General features: G+C 37.1%; 1 protein-coding gene and 1 long non-coding RNA gene across 8 annotated transcripts in view; one reads left to right on the forward strand and one right to left on the reverse strand.

Annotated features, from left to right (window-relative positions):
• LOC106508431 (uncharacterized) overlaps positions 1–16,641 on the forward strand; it is a 43,744-nt gene extending 27,103 nt beyond the window's left edge. Inside the window, exon 3 of the long non-coding RNA XR_002338324.2 lies at positions 16,503–16,641. This is a non-coding gene — a long non-coding RNA (uncharacterized LOC106508431). The remainder of the gene's footprint in view (positions 1–16,502) is intronic.
• The window catches only part of HPSE2 (heparanase 2 (inactive)), a 760,216-nt gene that overhangs the window by 185,388 nt on the left and 555,987 nt on the right, over positions 1–18,841 (reverse strand). The window lies entirely within an intron of this gene.

The following is an 18,841-nucleotide window of genomic DNA, read 5'->3' on the forward strand; positions in this document are numbered from 1 at the left end:
TACTCAATGGCCAATTGATATTAGAAGGGTCAGCACTAGCTGTTTTCCTGCCTCCTTGATTTTTTATAAATTACCACTTGAGGACAGAAAATAACTCACTGATTTCATTTAAAAAAATCCTTCCATGGAGTTCCCGTCATGGCACAATGGTTAACGAATCAGACTAGGAACCATGAGGTTGCGGGTTCTATCCCTGGCCTTGCTCAGTGGGTTAAAGGATCCGGTGTTGCCGGTGTTGCCGTGAGCTGTGGTGTGGGTTACAGATGCGGTTTGGATCCCGCGTTGCTGTGGCTCTGGCGTAGGCCAGCGGCTACAGCTCTGATTGGACCCCTAGCCTGGGAACCTCCATATGCCACAAGAGCAGCCCTAGAAAAGGCAAAAAAAAAAAAAAAGACAATAAATAAATAAATAAATAAATAATAAAATAAAAAAATTAAAAAATCCTTCCAGGAGATGTAGAAAAAAAGAAAACTTTTATTCTAAACTACCTGAGGTGGGTACGTTTCCAAATAATTTTGACGTGGCAATTTCTTCCCAAATCTAACATCTCCTAATGTGTATAATAAAGGCGGGCCCAGCCCCAAGAAAACTGGTCACTTTTAAGGGATAAGTTTGCTTTCAGCAGTCCCAGTTTCTATCTTCCTTTAATTGTGCTCCTAGTGAATGTTGAAAAATAGAAAAGCGTCTTCTTAAAGAAAAAGCATCATAAATGGTCATTTTCCTATCTTTTTTTTGTTGTTGTTGTTGGTTCCTGTTGCTCTTATCTTCTTCTACTTTACCTCCTTATATACTTATATCTAATGTAAAAATAACACCTGATTACAAAGTGTCACATTGTGCCACCACAACGTGGATTAGACAGTTGACCAACCTTGTTTCCAATCTATTTACAGATGCTTAGTCAATTCTTTGGCCTGCATAAAAGAGTAGCATTAGCATCATTATTACAGAAATGTTTGACAATTATTTGTCTTTTTTCTATTAACTATAGTATTGTGTCTAGAACTAAACTGGAACCTGGAGATGACTCTACTTAAGCATAGAAACAACTGCAAAGAGATAGATCTGCCAGGGAATGAACTCAGAGGCACATGGAGGACTGGCAGTTTCAACCAATAAGCCACACAATGGGACTGAACAGAAAGAGCACAAAGCCTATCACATAGCAGATACTCAATAGATATGTGCCAGCTGAGTAAAGAAATGAAGGAAGATATGAGATTCTATAAATAGATTCTAGGAAAGGCTCTGCTATTAACTAAGTATATTAATTGATTATTATATTATAATAAAGATAAATTGATCAAATTATTTAATATTTCTCAATCTCTTTTTAATCAATTATGAAGTAGAATAATAATATTGTTTTGACCAAAATCACAGTTCCAGAAACAATACTTTTAGTTAAGTTTGCTATAATTTTTATTAAAAAACAATATAAGTTTGGCAAAATTTTTGAAAACTTAAAAAGTCTTGTATTTAAGGTTGTTCTTTTCCAGAGGGCCTGAAAACCCTCCTGCTATATTACACTATGGCTCTGAAACTTTTTGTATTTTATCCTCAGGGGATATAATATAAACATATATATTGTGACATATAATAAGCTTGAATTGTTTCCCCACAGCATCGTTAAGCATATTCTTAAGGAAATTTCACATGTGTTTTATGTGTTTTATGGTATGATCAGGTAAGCTACCTGAAAAGCAGCCTTGTAATCATTGTTCCACTTTCTCCAATTGAAACAGATTCAGTTTTAACGTTTATTGACTATTTCTCGTTTATGATGGTTTGTGTCTGATATGAGTTGAACCACATGAAACTGCCTTTCTTATCTGTCAAAAATAGTTGAATAACGGCAATTTCACATGGTTCAGTCTTATGCTTTAACACATGTTATCTCCTTTTTTTGGTACAATTATTCTATGAGATAGATGACATTATCTTCATTTTATGGATGAAGAAATCAAGGCTCAGCAAATTAAACTGACTTGCCTAAGGGCCTGCAACTTGTCAATGGCAGATTACAGATAGAAAATCTCTGGATTCCAAGTACAATGATATTTCTTCCATACTACAAAACAACACAGAAATTAAAAAGACAATGTTTAGTAATAAAAAGAGGGCAGGAGCTGGGAAGACTGAATGAACTGAGAAGCTCTAAGAGGCTTCAAAGAAGTTGAGCTGTAGGGAAGTGAAATAAAATGACAATTACCTACAAAAATATATAGTTTCCTTCCTTCTGGAGACATGAGAATTGTGGCTTCACTTATGTAGGAGCCTTGGGCAGAGAGCACGGAAGCAAGCAATAGCTGCCATGTGATTTGGGGGTTCCCAGGAGGCAGTAAACGATCATAATCCAAGTAAATGGAGGTAAAGAGAGCACTGAATGGGGAGGAGAAAGAGCAATGAGACTATGGAAGAGCCAGAGGATTTTGTCCATCTGCTACACTCACACACAGTGCAGCTCTTGGAAACCTGAAGTTGACACAGAAGCAAGAGAGCAGAAAGCAACTGTTAATTATAGATTCTGTAAAATGATGTCATGCCAGAATAATCAGCAGCTTTTTGCAATCTGTCCACTAAATGTCTGATGTATGGGTTGTGCATTATTTTCTGTTAATTAAAATTCTTAGTACAATTGTAGTAAAAATGCTTGTCTTAACAGATGTTTCCAGAAGTTGGGACAGGAATATATGCCAACCCACAATGTTTCATGAATCTATAAGGGAGGATTTCATAGAAACTGTATGGATCATAATATTATACAAGCATTTCACTGCCTCTTTTTCTCTCCTACCCAAACTCTGGCAAACATCAGTCCAGTCTTCAGACATTCTTATGTGTCTTTTCTCTGTCATCTCCATTTCTCTGTACAGTGATTTAATGAGCACTAATCATACACAAAACATCAAGTAAAGCAATGGAGGGGAGACCAAAAGATTTCTTCTGGTACCCATAAACCCTTTCTGTCTCTTGTTATACAAGAAAAAAATTAATTTACATTAAGACTGTTGGGCCTTTATGTGAGCCACTTCAAAGGCATTTTAAGAGAGGATTTGGGGGCATGGGAGGTAGTAGTATGGTGTGAGGGCAGGAGGAAGGCTGCCTAAACCTAGTTCTTAACCCAGGGTCTTTGGATTCCTTTAGGTTCTTGGATAGGTTTCAGGGGATCCATAAAAACCTTGAAAACACATGTAAAATTGTGCATGCATGTGTATATTTTTTCATATACCCATACGTTTTTTGAAAAATATCAATAGTTTTTATTAGAATTGTAAAAGAAAATGGAGTTCCCGTCATGGCACAGTGGAAACAAATCCAACCAGGAACCATGTGGTTGTGGGTTCAATCCCTGGCCTCTCTCAGTGGATTAAGAATCCAGCATTGCCATGAGCTGTGATGCAGGTTGCAGATGTGGCTCAGATCCGATGTGGCTGGGGCTGTGGAGTAGGTCGGCAGCTATAGCTCCTGTTGGACCCCTAGCCTGGGAATTTCCATATGCCAAGGTGCAGGCCTAATAACCAAAAAAAAAAAAAAAAAAGAAGAAGAAGAAGAAAAGAAAAGAAAATGAATTGTAAAAGAATTGATCTTAAGAGTGCCTTAAGGAGTTCCCATCATGGCACAGTGGTTAACGAATCTGACTAGGAACCATGAGGTTGCAGGTTCGTTCCCTGGCCTTGCTCAGTGGGTTAAGGATCCGGCGTTGCTGTGAGCTGTGGTGTAGGCCAATGGCTATGGCTCCGATTCTACCCCTAGCCTGGGAATCTCCATATGCTGTGGAAGCGGCCCTAGAAAAAGGCAAAGAGACAAAAAAAATTAAAAAAAAAAAAGAGTGCCTTAAACCCCAAAAAATAGCACTGGAGATTTGGCTCCTGTGGTAAGTGGATGGGGATCTGGGAAATTTCTTAAGAACTGGAGGTCTTTCTGGGAATTTTGAGTCCCATCAGTCCATAGTCTGCCAACTCACTAGGTTGGTTTTCTCAACAATAGAAGAGTGCTCCTGTTGGTGACACTACTGATTTTGCCCTCTCTGGAACAGAGAGGAACTTTATGCTCTCCTTATGGCAAAACTCAGTTCTTCATGAAGTAAAAACCTCCCTCATTCCACAAGGAAATCACCATCCTTTCATGCAGGGCATGCCAAATATTCAATAAGGCAGAACATTCTCCAAACCCAGCTGGCCAACTTCCTCTTTGCTCCCCTCCCAGTCTGTTAGGCTAATCTGAAATTTACAAAATTACCCACATAGAACAGGAAATACAAACATTAAAGTGCTCATAATGCTTGGTCACATTTTTCATGTGATTCATATTGAAGCATCTTATGTAAAAGTTGGAAAATCATTGAAAAAATTATACAACTTACACAAGTGTAAATTAATTTTTTCAAATGATAGAAAATTTGAATTCTTTGACTTCTACAGGTCAAATTTAAGAATTTTAACTGAAGTGTTTGTTGGTGGTGGTTCTTTTGATACTCTTAACTTTGTTTCCCTTTATTTGTATGAAATGAAGTGGGAAGAGAGAAAAAAAAGAAGGAAAAATGACAGGAAACAGCTATCCACCTCCGCACTAAAATACCAGCAGAAAACCACAGTTATGCTGCCATCTAACAACAATATATTCTGTTTAGGAAACTCCCTGATCCCAGAAACAGCCATGTAACTCTAGACAATAATGAAATTACATTACATCCTGCACATGCTCAAAACCATCCTCCCTAGCTTTTAATGACATAATTTTTTTTTTTCTCTTTGCTTTTTTGAACTCTCTGAGATTTCGTTCCTTAGAAAGAAGCCTAAGTCTAACTTTCAGAGAATGTGGTGATGGTGCTGATAGTGGGCATTGGCCTAGTAATATAAGTTTATCAGAACCTTCAGTTTCAGCAGCCATAAATTTGGGAGCTGAAATAAGAATGCTTGACCATTTCTTATCAGAAAGGAGAAAGCAGCCAATTTTCTTAAGGAGAACAAATATCTGTCAGGGTAATTGATTCATGCACAGCACTCAGCCCTTTCTCATGTGACAGTAGCTGGGCTCACTCTCAATTTGTCATCAAGAGACCAGTCATTTCTAAACTTCTTAGGAGGAAAGATATAAACAACTCCAAAAGTCACACAAGTGCATTCAATGTTACTTTGCAAACCTTCAAATGGTGAGTGTCTCTTGCTTAATTTTTCCAAGGAAAAGGTAAATACTAAATAATAGTAATAACCATAACTTTTGTGCTAAGGTCAAGTTTGCAAAGTGTTGCTCACAAAGAGATCACCTGAAAGAAGAAAATGAAATTTGGAGATGACGTTGAATATATGCATGATTTTCACAGATGCCATTGGGTATTGTTTACCCCTGGAAATCAGAGTTCTGATGGTGGTAAATAGAACAATGATTCTATGAAATCCTGGGATCCAGTCACCTGTGAGGTTGCCATGTTCTGTAATCCTAGAATCCAAACTCCCAAATGAATATAATCAACACTCCATGTAATCTGAGGAACACAATCAAACAGACGTGCTCATTGCACAAAGCAAGCCTGAAAGTCAAATATCCACACTGAGATAATACAGCTCTCAAAGGGATCAAATGACACCAGAGACAAATGTATCAAGTTGTTGTGGCAACTGATCCAAAGTGTGGTCCAGCTGTTCCCAGTCTGTTTTCTCAACATCAGAGGCGATTCACTCAAGGCAAACCATATAAATACCTCTGTGCTCTTAAAAAAAAAGACATTCCCTGACTCACGTGCCAGACTGTTCATCTCCTCAGGCCATGGTCCGCCCTTCTCCATTTGCTCTTGTCTTCTGCTCATCATTTGGGGAAAATCCTGCCAACAACTACACTTGGGTTCCCTAATTCAACAAAAGGGCAGGTTACCTCAGAGGAGCTGGGGAGCATGTGAATAATCTACCCACAGCCACACACAAACCCAATTATCATTTTCTTAGGCCTGCTTCTTTGGAGCTGCTGTTTACATTCAGACTGGTCAAGTGCTTTCAAAGTAGGTTCAAAGAGAAACTGACCTATTTCTTTCCTCTATAAAGTACATTATGAAGTATACCTATTAAAAAAAACTCATGAGGGAAATAATGCAGTGGAGAATTTGGAGTGAACCTACCTCCGTTAAATCCTGGATCACTACTTACTTGCTGTATTTAGATAAGTTACCTGCTCTCTCAGAAGCTTACTTTCCTTATCTGAGAAAGATGGTGTTAATGATATTTGTCCTGTCAGGGCAATACTTATCAGACTTTCATGTGCATGTAAAATACCTGGAGACCTTATTAGAATGCAGATTCTGGTTTTTTTTGTTTGTTTGTTTGTTTGTCTTTTTTAGGGCCACACCTGTGGCATAATGAATTTCCCAGGCTAGGGGTTGAATTGGGACTGTAGCTGCCATCCTATGCCACAGTCACAGCAACACCAGATCTGAGCCACGTCTGTGACCTACACCACAGCTCAGGGCAACACCGGATCCTTAACCTTCTAAGCAAAGCCAGGGATTGAACCTGCATCCTCACGGATACTAGTCAGGTTCGTTACTGCTGAGCCATGACAGGAACTCCAGAATGCAGATTCTGACTCAATAATCGGTGTGATGTGAGACCCAAGAGTGCATTTCTAACAACACCCAGGGGGTGCTAGTACTGCTGATCTGGACCACGGTTTAAATAGCAAGGTAGTCAAGTCTTTCAAGGATTTAATTTTACATAAAGCAGCTACAACAACATCTGGCAGATGGAAGGCTTTCAGTTAATGCTCTTCTCTTCTATTTTCATCTTCCCCACCACACACGATATATTACATAGAACACTATGTGTAACAGAGCTCTGATTCCTCTGAGGATTTACAGTTTGAGACAGCCAAAATCAATTCTAATCATACAAAATATCCTATTCCTTTCTTCTAAAAAGAAAAGAGACATGGAAAGGAAAAATTGTTAGATTCACTGGAAATGTTAGAAAGACCTCCCTAGAAAATTGTTGTGCTTTTGATCATAGTAACCTTTCAGGTAATAATCACTTATTGATAAAGTAGCTGAACACATGGCAACTGTGGTCACAGCTCCCATTCAGCTTCAAAAAGGTTTTTAATTTTTTTAAATTTTTATTTATTTATTTATTTATTTTTGCTTTTTAGGGCCTCACCCACGGCATATGGAGGTTCCCAGGCTAGGGGTCGAAATAGAGCTACAGCTGCCGGCCTATGCCACAGCCACGGCAATGCCAGACCCGAGCTGCGTCTGCGACCTACACCACAGCTCAAGGCAACGCCGGATCCTTAACCCACTGAGCCAGGCCAGGGATCGAACGTGCAACCTCATGGTTCCTGGTCGGATTCATTTCTGCTGTGCCACAGCGGGAACTTCCAAAAAGGCTTTTTAATATAACATAGTTTACACCTTTTTCATGATTCTTGCCAAGGAAGGAAATTATTCCGAGGTCATAAATATTTTTTTTCATCTCAAAGTAATATGTATAAAAGTGAAGGATATGTAGGGAGGAAAACAGCAATTTCAAAAAGGCACCATTCCATTCATGTGCTATGTGGATCACTCTGAAAGAGTCTAAAACATACTGAACATTTAGAAATGTGACTTCCTGGAGTGTGGCACAGTGGTTTGAGAATCAAACTGCAGCAGCGTGGGTGGTTATGGAGGTGTGGGTTTGATCCCTGGCCCTGTGAGTGGGTTAAAGGATCTGGTGTTGCTGTAGCTGCAAGGTAGGTCACAGACATGGCTTGGCTTCAATCCCTGGCCCAGAGGCCATGGGTGCAGCCATAAAATTTAAAAAATGAAAGAACGAAATGTGACTTGCATACAAATGATAAAAATAATCATAAACAGCTTTCTAAATACTCATGATTGTAAAGACTAAGCTTTACATGCATCATTTTATTCATCCTCACAATTCTAGGTGGGAACTAATATGACACCTAAGACCCACTCCTATCTTAGAGCCTTTGACTTAGCTGTTCCTCTGCCTGGAACATCCTTCCTCAGGGTTATCAGCTTAGCTAACTCCTCAACTCCTTTATATCTTTGCTCAAAAATCTCGCCTTCTCAAAGATCACTCTAATACTGCAGTCTTCCCTCCTCCCTCCAGTACTTCCTTTATTCCAACTTTTGGCTTTCTAATATACCATATGATTTGCTTGTTATATTTAGTGTTTATTGTCTTTCTATCTTCCTATCTCCTTCCGACCAACCCTCACTTCCTTGCCAGAATGTAAGCTCCATAAGGATAGAGATTTTTGACTGTTTTGTTTACTGATCTATACCAAGAACCTAAAAAAGTGCCATAAATATTTTTTTAATGAATACTTATTTTACAGATGCAAAAACTGATACAGTGCAATTAAATGATTTGGAGAAGATAAGTAACATTAGAGCCAGCATTCAAAACCAGACAGTTTGACTCCAAACTAGTGCAACACTTGTTAGCAGAAGAATAAAGAAAGTGCAGGCCAAGAACTTGTAAGTCTAAGCTGGCACCCAGACCCTTTGATTTCCCATGCAGTTACAGGATGGATAGATAGAACCAACCAGCACCTCTCCGTAGTGAGCTCCAGGGTGACTGAGGCAAGGACAGTTGGGATCTGGCACAAAGAAAGAGGGGTGATCTTAGAATGTCAAGCCTAGTAAGTCTCTAAAATCAGTCCATTTAACATCCATACATTTAGCAGATACCCTTGATATAAGGTCTATAATGTGCAAGGGAAGCTTTAATGAAAGGCAGATGCTATTAGCTATGTGCAAGGCTCTGGACCAGCATTTCTCAAACTATCCTTCCTTGGGCAGAGGAGACACCTGTGGGAACCTGGAGATGACAGATCTAGCCTTCTTTGGGGTTTTGTGTATATGTGTACCCTCTGAAATGGGAAGGGAGTAGCTCACTCTCTATTGACCAAGTCAACAGTAGACACTTGAGACAGCGTCCCTGGAAGTGACTGAGGTTACAAGGCACTATTAGTGAAGACTATTCAGAATTGGGCTGAGAGGAAAGCTATAAGCACCCCTTGGGCCGGTGATAAGGTGCCTAGCACCTGGGTCACAAGCATTATGCTTAATTTACAAAAGAAGGCACTGAGGCTCAATGAGGTGCAGAGCCACTTGCCCAAGGTCACACAGACAGTAGGGACTAAGGACCTGAACACAGTTTGTTTTACAGCAAGCCCATGCTCTGGATCTCTTCTGTAAAGAATTTAGCACAGAGGCTGACATCAGAAGATGATCAGTTAAATAAAATATACGCTTATAGTGTGTGTGTGTATGATCGTCACTTTCTTTTTTGTTATTATTATTTTAAAATTATAATTATATTATTTTAATATTTTTACTATTTTTTATTTAAGTATAGTTCATTTACAATGTTGAGTTAGTTTCAGGTGTATGGCAAAGTGACGCAGTTATATGTAATACATACCTATTTTTTCAGATTCTTTTCCTTTAGAGGTTATTACAAAGTATTGAACATAGTTCTCTGTGCTATACAGTAGGTTCTTATTAGATACCTATTTTATGTATAGTAGCATATATATGTTAATCCCAAACTCTTAATTTACCCTGCCCCTTTTTCCCCTATGGTAACCATAAATTTGTTTTCTATGTCTGTAGATCTATTTCTGTTTTGTATACACATTCATTTGTATCAATTTTTTAGATTCCACATATAAGCGATATCACATGATATTTGAGCTCTTTGAGTCTTCAACTCTCTTTTAGAAATTTCTTTTCTCTTTCTTTTTCTCTAATTTTTTACAGCCAAGTTTAATATGTCATTTATGGCTCCCTTCCCTCCTTATCTTTTCCTTTTTAAACCCTCTGCAGCAGATACTTGCCTAGCCATAGCTCTCACTGGGGCCCACAAGATTTTTTTCCTATTGTCATCCTTACTTCCTCCACCAGGAGGACCTCTCCCTTTCTACCTTCGCTTCTAAAAGAATAGGCATGGCTTATGGAAATGATCACTAGAGGGATAAACTCTTTGCTAACTAGAAGCGCACTAAGTTCCCCAGGAGTAAGGATCTTATTTTTTCCTCCTTAGTCTATCTTTAACATCTAGCCCAATGTCTAATACAATAGGTACTCAATAAATATCTCCTAAATGAATTAATAAAATATAACAGGGTTACCCTACAGAACCATGCTATTTCCTCCATAAGCAAAAACCTGAAGCATCTGCCAGTGCAATGACAATGGTCAGTAAGAGAATATGTGCTAAACATTTGTATATTCTATAGTGAGACACTTTCATAAACAGAGAGATTAGGAAGGATCCCAGAAAGACAGAAGGGGAAGGAAGAAGGGAACTCAGTTTTGTAAGGGCTCAATATACAGTATGTACTGTGCAAAGTGCTTTTCCCATATTATCTCATTTTGTCTTCACCACAGTCTTGTGAAGAAGGTATTAGCCCTACTTTATGATGGGAAAATGGAGCTCTGAAGGATTTACTCTATTCACAAGGCCATAAACCTACTGAGGGTCAGAGGGATTCTGTCCAGGCCTATTTGACTTCAAAGCCCTTGTTCTTTGTACCAAACCATAAAGCACAGATTTATAGGTGCTTCACTTTCAAAATAGTATTTTAAGCCTTCTGCAGCAGATATCTGCAAGTAAGTTTCACATTAAGTTTTTTTCCAATTTTTTTCTAAATGAAGTCCACATTTTGTTAACACTCTCTTCTCTAAAACTGAGTATCTATATGATGGATTCCTTCAGCTTTCTCTCTCAAGCAGAATCTTTGCTTAATAAGTCATTGTAATGTCCCATTACCCTGGAGTTGTTCATGAATTTCCAACAGATGCTATTCTCAGAGTCATTTTGCTCACATTTACTTATATTGTGGGCAAATCCATAGTTGCTCTTGCAATGACTTTTTTAAAATGTTCACTTTTTTGCCTTTAAATATAGCTGAAAATATGTTATAAAATTGATCTCTCAAAATTGATCTATTTAAGCTTACAGCTTAAGTAGTATATTCACCACATTTTGTTTTTCTGCAACAGCAGAAGTGAGGAATGATGTCCATAAGTGCAAACTAACACCAAAGGGAGAAAAGTGCTGACTTTTATATAAGAGAAAAACTTTATGAAAATTAGAGGACCTAAAGCTCTTACCCTGACTACAAGGGGCAGGGATTTTCTAAAGGCTAATTCCCAGGACAATTTTTCTTATATCTTTTCTCCCATTCACATGGCAGAGAGAAGCTATTGAAGAAAGGCTTATGCCAAAAAATTCAGTGATGAATGTATTCTTAGAAATCTGGCAACCATCTTCCATGATTGTGGTTCACAAGTTTTAGATCATGTCAGAATCACCTGGAGGGTGTGTTAGACCACAGATTGTTGAGTCCTGATTTGGTGGGCATGGGATGAGACTTGAGAATTTGCATTTATAGCTTGCTCCCAGGTGATGTTGTTGCTACTGGTGGTGGTCCAAAAGCTGTATGTTGAGTGTGCTCTGGAGTTTAAGTGCCCAGAGACTACTGATGCTAAGTCAGAAGGCTCCAGGGTAGTACTTCTCAATCCTTACTAAATACCAGAATCAGCTAAAGAACTTCTTCAAATTACTGGTCTGGGCTACACAGCCATAGGTTTTTATTCTGTTGGTCTCTGGTGAGGCCCAGGCATTTAAGAATACCTGGGTTTGACTAACATGAGAAATATTAATGATGATTTCATTTTTTAAATTAAATTTTTAAATTTCATCTTATTAAAAATAATCCAAGAGGAACAAAAAAGCAGTTAGCAGATAGCAGGATTTCAGGCTAAATATGGTGGTTTAAAAACAGGTATTTATGAAGCTCCCTCCCAAAACCCCACTAAAACAATAGTAACGGGACACACACACACACACAAAAAAAGGCATACCTAGAAAGTCTAATAAGAGAATAGGAAGGAAAACACCGTAATAAAAATGTTGATCTTAGAGGACAGAAGGAAGAGTGATAATGGACTTAGCTTACCATAGGAGGTGGAATTCTACACCTGTGAATTCTTTAGGGAAACCTAAAAGAAGGCTGCTTCTTGATGTGGAACCCCAGAAAGCCTCAGGAGATGGAAGCACCAGGTACCTTTGAGAATGTGGGAGATGGAGGGCCGAAACCACAGAACTAAGAAAAAACTAGACCCCCAGATGCCTATCCTTGCTCTGCATCAGTGGTTATTAGAGTTTGGTCCAGGGACTCCTGGGAGTCCCCAAGATCCTTGGAGTCCACGAGATCAAAGCTATCTTCATAATAACACTAAGACAATTATTTGTCATATTCACTCTCATTTTTCTCATAAGTGTACAGTTGGGTTTTCCAGAGTTTATATAACATGTGACAATGTCATTGCTCAGACAACTAACGGAATGTATGCTTGTATATTCTTGTTTTCTAGACTTTTTCAAGGTATGGTTTTCAGTATAAATATGCATGCTTTCAAAGGTTAACTCAGTTTGTTATAAATACTTGAACTGTGTTCTTAAATGCTAGTTTGTATTATACCTCCTATGATGTGTGTAACCTTATAATCATCCAATAAGTTATTTTTTTTTTTTTTTGTTTTTGTCTTTTTGCCATTTCTTTGGGCCGCTCCTGCGGCATATGGAGGTTCCCAGGCTAGGGGTCGAATCGGAGCTGTAGCTGCCAGCCTACGCCAGAGCCACAGCAACGCAGGATCCGAGCCGCGTCTGCAACCTACAGCACAGCTCACGGCAACGCCAGATCGTTAACCCACTGAGCAAGGGCAGGGATCAAACCTGCAACCTCATGGTTCCTAGTCAGATTTGTTAACCACTGCGCCACGACGGGAACTCCAAGTTATTTTGAAATTCTAATGTTTTTCTTATGCCTCCATGAAAGTAAGAACATTTTGTTATCGTCTTTTGCAATAACACTTTAAAATTATTATGAAGACTTTCTAAGTTTGAAATCTAGAAAAATCTTCAAAATAATTTTAAATTTAGAAAAGCATCTTAAAGGGTAGGTATGTCATACTGTATCAGTTGGAAAGGTGACAAAGTAATTGAGAAACTGATAGAGGCTTGTACATTTGACATTGTTGAACTCATGTTGGATGGAGTCAGTAAAAGTAAGAGAAATCACCCTAAGGCTATTTCTCAACAATACAACAATGGTTTCTGGGTTTTTTGTTTTTTGTTTTTTGTTTTTGCTTCTTTAGGCCCGCACTCACAGCAACGCAGGATCCAAGCTGCATTTACAACCTACACCACAGCTCAGGGCAACACTAGATCCTTAACCCACTGAGCGAGGCCAGGGATTGAACCCGCATCCTCATGGATCTTAGTTGGGTTTTTAAACCACTGAGCCACAAAGGGAATTCCTGTAACTTGTTAATTAAAGATTTAGCTGCAAAGATGAAGACAAAGTTAATATCTCATGGTATTAACAACTGGATAAATCTACAGATATAGCTTTTTTCATGTATCCATCCATTACCAATACTAACTAGTCATTAATAAAGATCTTCTTTTACGTGTATTGGCACTAAACACAAATGCTTGGCACTAAATACAAATAGTGATGAAATATATAAAGTGTAAATAATTTATATGGCTCTCATGGTTTGCACTGGAAAAACAATTTGACCTTTGGACTGATGGTACAAAAGTAACAATGGGCAAAAGAGCTGGCAGCTTAACACAAATCAAGGCAGAAACATGAACCTGCTGGTGATCATCATCATATACTTACAATAAAACAAAAAATTAGTTTCACTTTAATAATTCCCTTTATAAGGTATTAAAATTATAAATTTTATTAAATTTTAACCTCCAAGTACACATTTTTAAAACATTCCATATGACTAAATGAGAGCTATATATAAAAGATTTCATCTCCAGGCAAAGTATGATAGTGGTTGTCTCAGGATGAACACCTATATGATTGTTTGACTTGAAAACTGAATGGCCATTTTTTTCATAAAACAAAAATTTTATTTGAAAGGGTGACTGACAGAAAAATTATGGTTTTCAGACTTGGGTATCTGGAAGACATTTTTCTCAAATATAAGTCTGTCACTTCAAGGAAAACAACGGATAAGCTTGTTGCTGATTATAAACTGTGAACTACTAAGCAAAAATTAAAATTTTAGAATATTTCTATCTGCCACCATGAGCTTGTGACCTTCTCAAATGTAAAGGCTTCTCTGATTAGGTTAGGAGTGATACTAATAATGTGCTTTTTTGATGTTTCATAATAAAATGTGTTAACATTTGGAAGATTTGTGTAACACACAACTCAATAAAACAAAATTTTCCAAATGATCAATGCATGATGTTAAAATCGTGCATGAGTAAAAGATATATTCAAAATGCAAAATCAATTGAATATAATGCATCAGAATATTAAAAGTTCATTGACATGGCTTCAGAGTCCACACTGCAACTAACTTTTAAGAAACTATCATTTGTTGTACTTCAGTGTAGTATCTGAGAAGAATTACCACAATAATCTGGAAAAGGCTATTAAAATACTCTCTTTTTTAGCTCCATATCTCTGTAAGGGCAAATTTTCTTCCTGTTCTTAAAGCAAAACAACATATTGTCATACAACATAGAAGATATAAGAATCCACATGGCCTTCCTGCAGTGGCACAGTGGATTAAGAATCTGACTGCAGTGGCTCAGATCACTGGGAAGGCATGGGTTTGATTCCTGACCCATAAAATGGGTTAAAGGACCCGGTGTTGCTGCAGCTGCTGCTCCCATTCATCCCTGGCCTAGGAACTTCCATATGCTGCAGCTGTGGCCATAAAAAAAGAAAAAAGAATGTATATGTGTGTGTGTGTATATATATATACACACACACGTATATATATATATATACACACACACACACACACATATATATATATACACACACGTATATATATATGTATAACTGAGTCACTTTGCCATACAGCAGAAATGGACAGAACATTATAACTCAACTATAATAAAAATTTTTTTTAAATTTAAAAAATCCACATATCTTCAATTAAGCTGGGTATTAACGAGCTTTTCAAGAATATAAAATAATGCCATTCTTCTCAGTAACTTTTTTGCATTTTTTGGAAAATATCGTTATTTTATAAAAATTCACTGTTTGTGGTAAAATTTAATGAATTTATTATTTTAAAATAAGAATTTAAAATTTTCTGTTTTAATTATAATACAGTGATTATCTACAAACATAACCCACTGCCCTACATAGTTGAGAAACTGCCCCATTTCCAAGAAAGCAGAGCACTGGAAGTTGAGCTAGAATCAGGGCCACCAAACACAGTTGAGGTTGGGGCAACCATACTAAAAACAAGAGGATTAAGCAAAAGGCTATATAGTAAACAATGAGATATCCAGCTCCTTTTTTAGATTTAAGGATGCTAGCAGATTCATACTTCCAAGTTGGCAGAAGAAAGAATTCTGCTCTGGAAAAACTAAATTGTGTAAAAGACCAACAGATATGGACAGTTAGGAGTCCCCTTATGTAATAACTCAGGCAGATCACCCTACATAGACTTTTTACTCATTGAGAAGAAATGTCCAGTTAGCATTTCATGCCTCTCATAAATAGGAATACAGATCTAAGGACTAAGCACTTGACATTCGATGAAAAATTTTAATATGAAAGAAAAAAAAGGAATGGTGGAGGAAGGAAGAACACAGAGAAAAAATGCTCAGTGCACAAAAGAAAGACAGAGAGAGAGAGAAAGAAAAGAAATAAAGGGAAAGAAAGGTGGGAAGGAGGAAGGAAGGAAAAAAGGAAGGGGGAGGAAGGAAAAAGGGAAGGAAAAAGGAGGGAAGGAGAGAGGGAGCAAAAAGAAAAAAGAAACAAAATAAACAACCAAAACTGATATATTCAGAGAGGAAAAAAAAGATATTGCATCTAGAAACAAAGAAAAAAGTTTTAAGAAACCATAAAAAGAAACTTTTGAGGAATAAAAATAGCATTTGGAAATCAGATATATGATAACTGAAATGAAAATTTCAACAGAAAATTTAGATGATTGAGGAGATTTATCAGAAAACAAACAAACAAAAAACAGAGAGGAAAATATATATTAATTAGATTATCTTTTGAGGAGTTTTGATATCTGACTAGTGGATGCACTAGAGAAGGAGAGAGAGAGAGAGAGAGAGTACAAAAAAATAAAAGAAGAAAATCATCAGAGAAAGAAATTCAGAAATTTCCCTAAACTAAGGGCATAAATTTCAGATTGAGAAGGGCCATCACATACCTAGAAAACAGGCTACAAAGAGAGTCACACAAAAGATCACAAAAGATCACCAAAAGAGGACAAAAAGAACATCTTAAAAGCACTAAGAGAGGAAAAAAACAGGGCAAACAAAAGGTCTGGAAATTAAAAAGGCAACAGATTTCTCAATACTTACAAGGAAAGCTAGAATAAAATGGAGCCAAAGCATCAAAATCCAAGGGAAATCTTTATGCATCCAAAATATAAATCAAACTCTAATACAAGGTCTCAACATGTTTACTTCCCATTTATCTTTTCTCAGGAAGTTCTTGGAAAAAAATGTTCCACCAAAATGAGGGAGTAAACCTCAAAAAAAGGCATGGATCCAACAAATAAGAGTCAAAAGGAATCCCTAGGATGATGGTGAAGGGAGATCCCAGGACAACAGCTGTGCAGGAAACACGGAGATCAACTAGTCCAGATGGGACCAGAGGACAGACTGCTCCAGGAGAACATCTCCAAGGACAAGATGAAACTGATGGCTACCTGGGGTGTTTGCACAGAGAGAGATTTACCCCTCTGGTACAGAGTTTAGGGATGACTTAGAGAAAGGTCAATAGGAAACTAGGAAAATGAAAAAAAGAGTTATTAACTGCAGGGGAAAAAAACGTTGTGGAAGAAAGAAATGTAATCACTGCACATACATTCTCTTCTGCGAGTCATATTTACTAGTAATAAAAATGTGAGCACTGAATTCTGATTTAACTAATACTTAAGATACAAAATATTAGTGGATGGGGAAAGGCATATTTCAGTGTATAAGAAGTTAGGGAGGTGTGAGAGCTAAATTCTCTCTTCCATAGTTGGAAATTAACAAGTAACATTTGAATGGGAAAAATTCTAAAAAATAGCATCAGACTGTTTTTTAGAAATATGGAAACAGGAGTTGGCCTAGTGGTTAAGGATCTGATATAACTGCTGTGGCTTGGTTCGATCCCTCACCCAGGAACTTCGGCATGCCTCAGATGTGGCCAAAAAATAAAATAAAGAAAAAATATGGAAACAAATATCAGAAGTGGCTAAAATTGTGTTGATTGCTTCTATAGAGGGGGAATTGGGCATGGGAAGGGTGGAGCTGGGTACTCATGTTTTCTATTATAAACAAAAATGCAATATATGCTTATTACAGAAGAAATGGAAACTACAGAAAAGTAAAAATGAGCATAAAAGCACCCCTATAATCCCTACATCTAAAGATTAACACTATTATTAACCTATTATATCAGTGCCTTTTCTTTGAGTTTATGTATATTTTTATATTATTGAGGTATGATTGTATATTTTATATTTTACTCTATTCACTTAAAAGCACTTTCCCAATTATTATATTTTTCATAAATATTTTCACTATATATTATTTAACAATACACAATATTTATTTAGGCACAATAATTTAGACTTTTCCCCAGTATTTTATTATGAGAAATTTCAAACAGAAACAGGTAGAAAGGACTGTATAGTAAAAAATATATATTTACCACTTAGGTTCTAAATTAACATTTTATTATATTTGCTCCATCACACACTTTTCAATCTATGTATCCCTCTATCCATCCATTGATCCATTTTATGTTTTGAGGCATTTCAAAGTAAGCTGCAGAATTTGGTACACTTCATCCTAAACATTTCATCAGTAAATCATTAACTGTAGTATCTTTTTTGGCTATCTTAAGTAAATTCTACATACAATGATATGCACAAAACTTAAGTTATCATTTGGAATTTTGACAAATGCATATGTACTCCACGTAACCCCAAATCCTTATCAATTACAATTACCCTAGAAAAATCTCTTGTGCCTTTCCTTCTTGATCAGTGCCTCCACACCCACTGAGGCAATTTCAAAATCTATTCCAGAAGATCATATAATTAGAATAACACAAATGTGCTATTTTATATAAGGCTTTTTTTTTTTTTTTTGGACTTAGCATAATGATTTTGAGACTCATCCATGTTGTGGAGTGTATCATTAGTTTGTTTTTTTGATCTTGCTGAGTATCCTTTGACTCAGCAGGTTAAGAACCTGACTAGTGTCCATGAGGATGTGAGTTTGATCCCTGGCCTCGCTCAGTGGGTTAAGGATCCAGCATTGCTGCAAGCTGCAGCATAGGTTGCAGATGCAGCTCAGATCTGGCTTTGCTGTGGCTGTGGGGTAGGCCACAGTCATAAAAAGAATGAAAATTTTCCATCTGTAGCAATATGGATGGACATAGAGATTATCATATTAAGTGAAATAAGTCAGAGAGAATGATAAATACCATACAATACCACTTACACGTGGACTCTAAAATATGATGCAAATGAACTTTTATAGAACACAAACAGACTCACAGACATAGAAAACAAACTTAGGGTTACTAAAGGGGAAAGGGAGGGGGTAAACTAGGAGTACGGGATTAACAGATACACATAACTATATATAAAATAGGTAAGCAACAGAAATTTACTGTAGAGCACAGGGAACTATACTCATATAATAATCTATAATGAAAAATAATTTGAAGTATATATATTATATATATAAATTATATATGCATATATATACATATAAGACTGAATCACTTTGCCGTACACCTGAAACTAACACAATATTTCAAATCA

This window comes from Sus scrofa, chromosome 14 (assembly GCF_054392235.1).
Source record: "Sus scrofa isolate SSC_HxYL_T2T_F1_AM1 chromosome 14, Sscrofa_HxYL_maternal_Yorkshire_Landrace_v2.0, whole genome shotgun sequence".
In the NCBI taxonomy this organism is placed as follows: Eukaryota; Metazoa; Chordata; class Mammalia; order Artiodactyla; family Suidae; genus Sus; species Sus scrofa.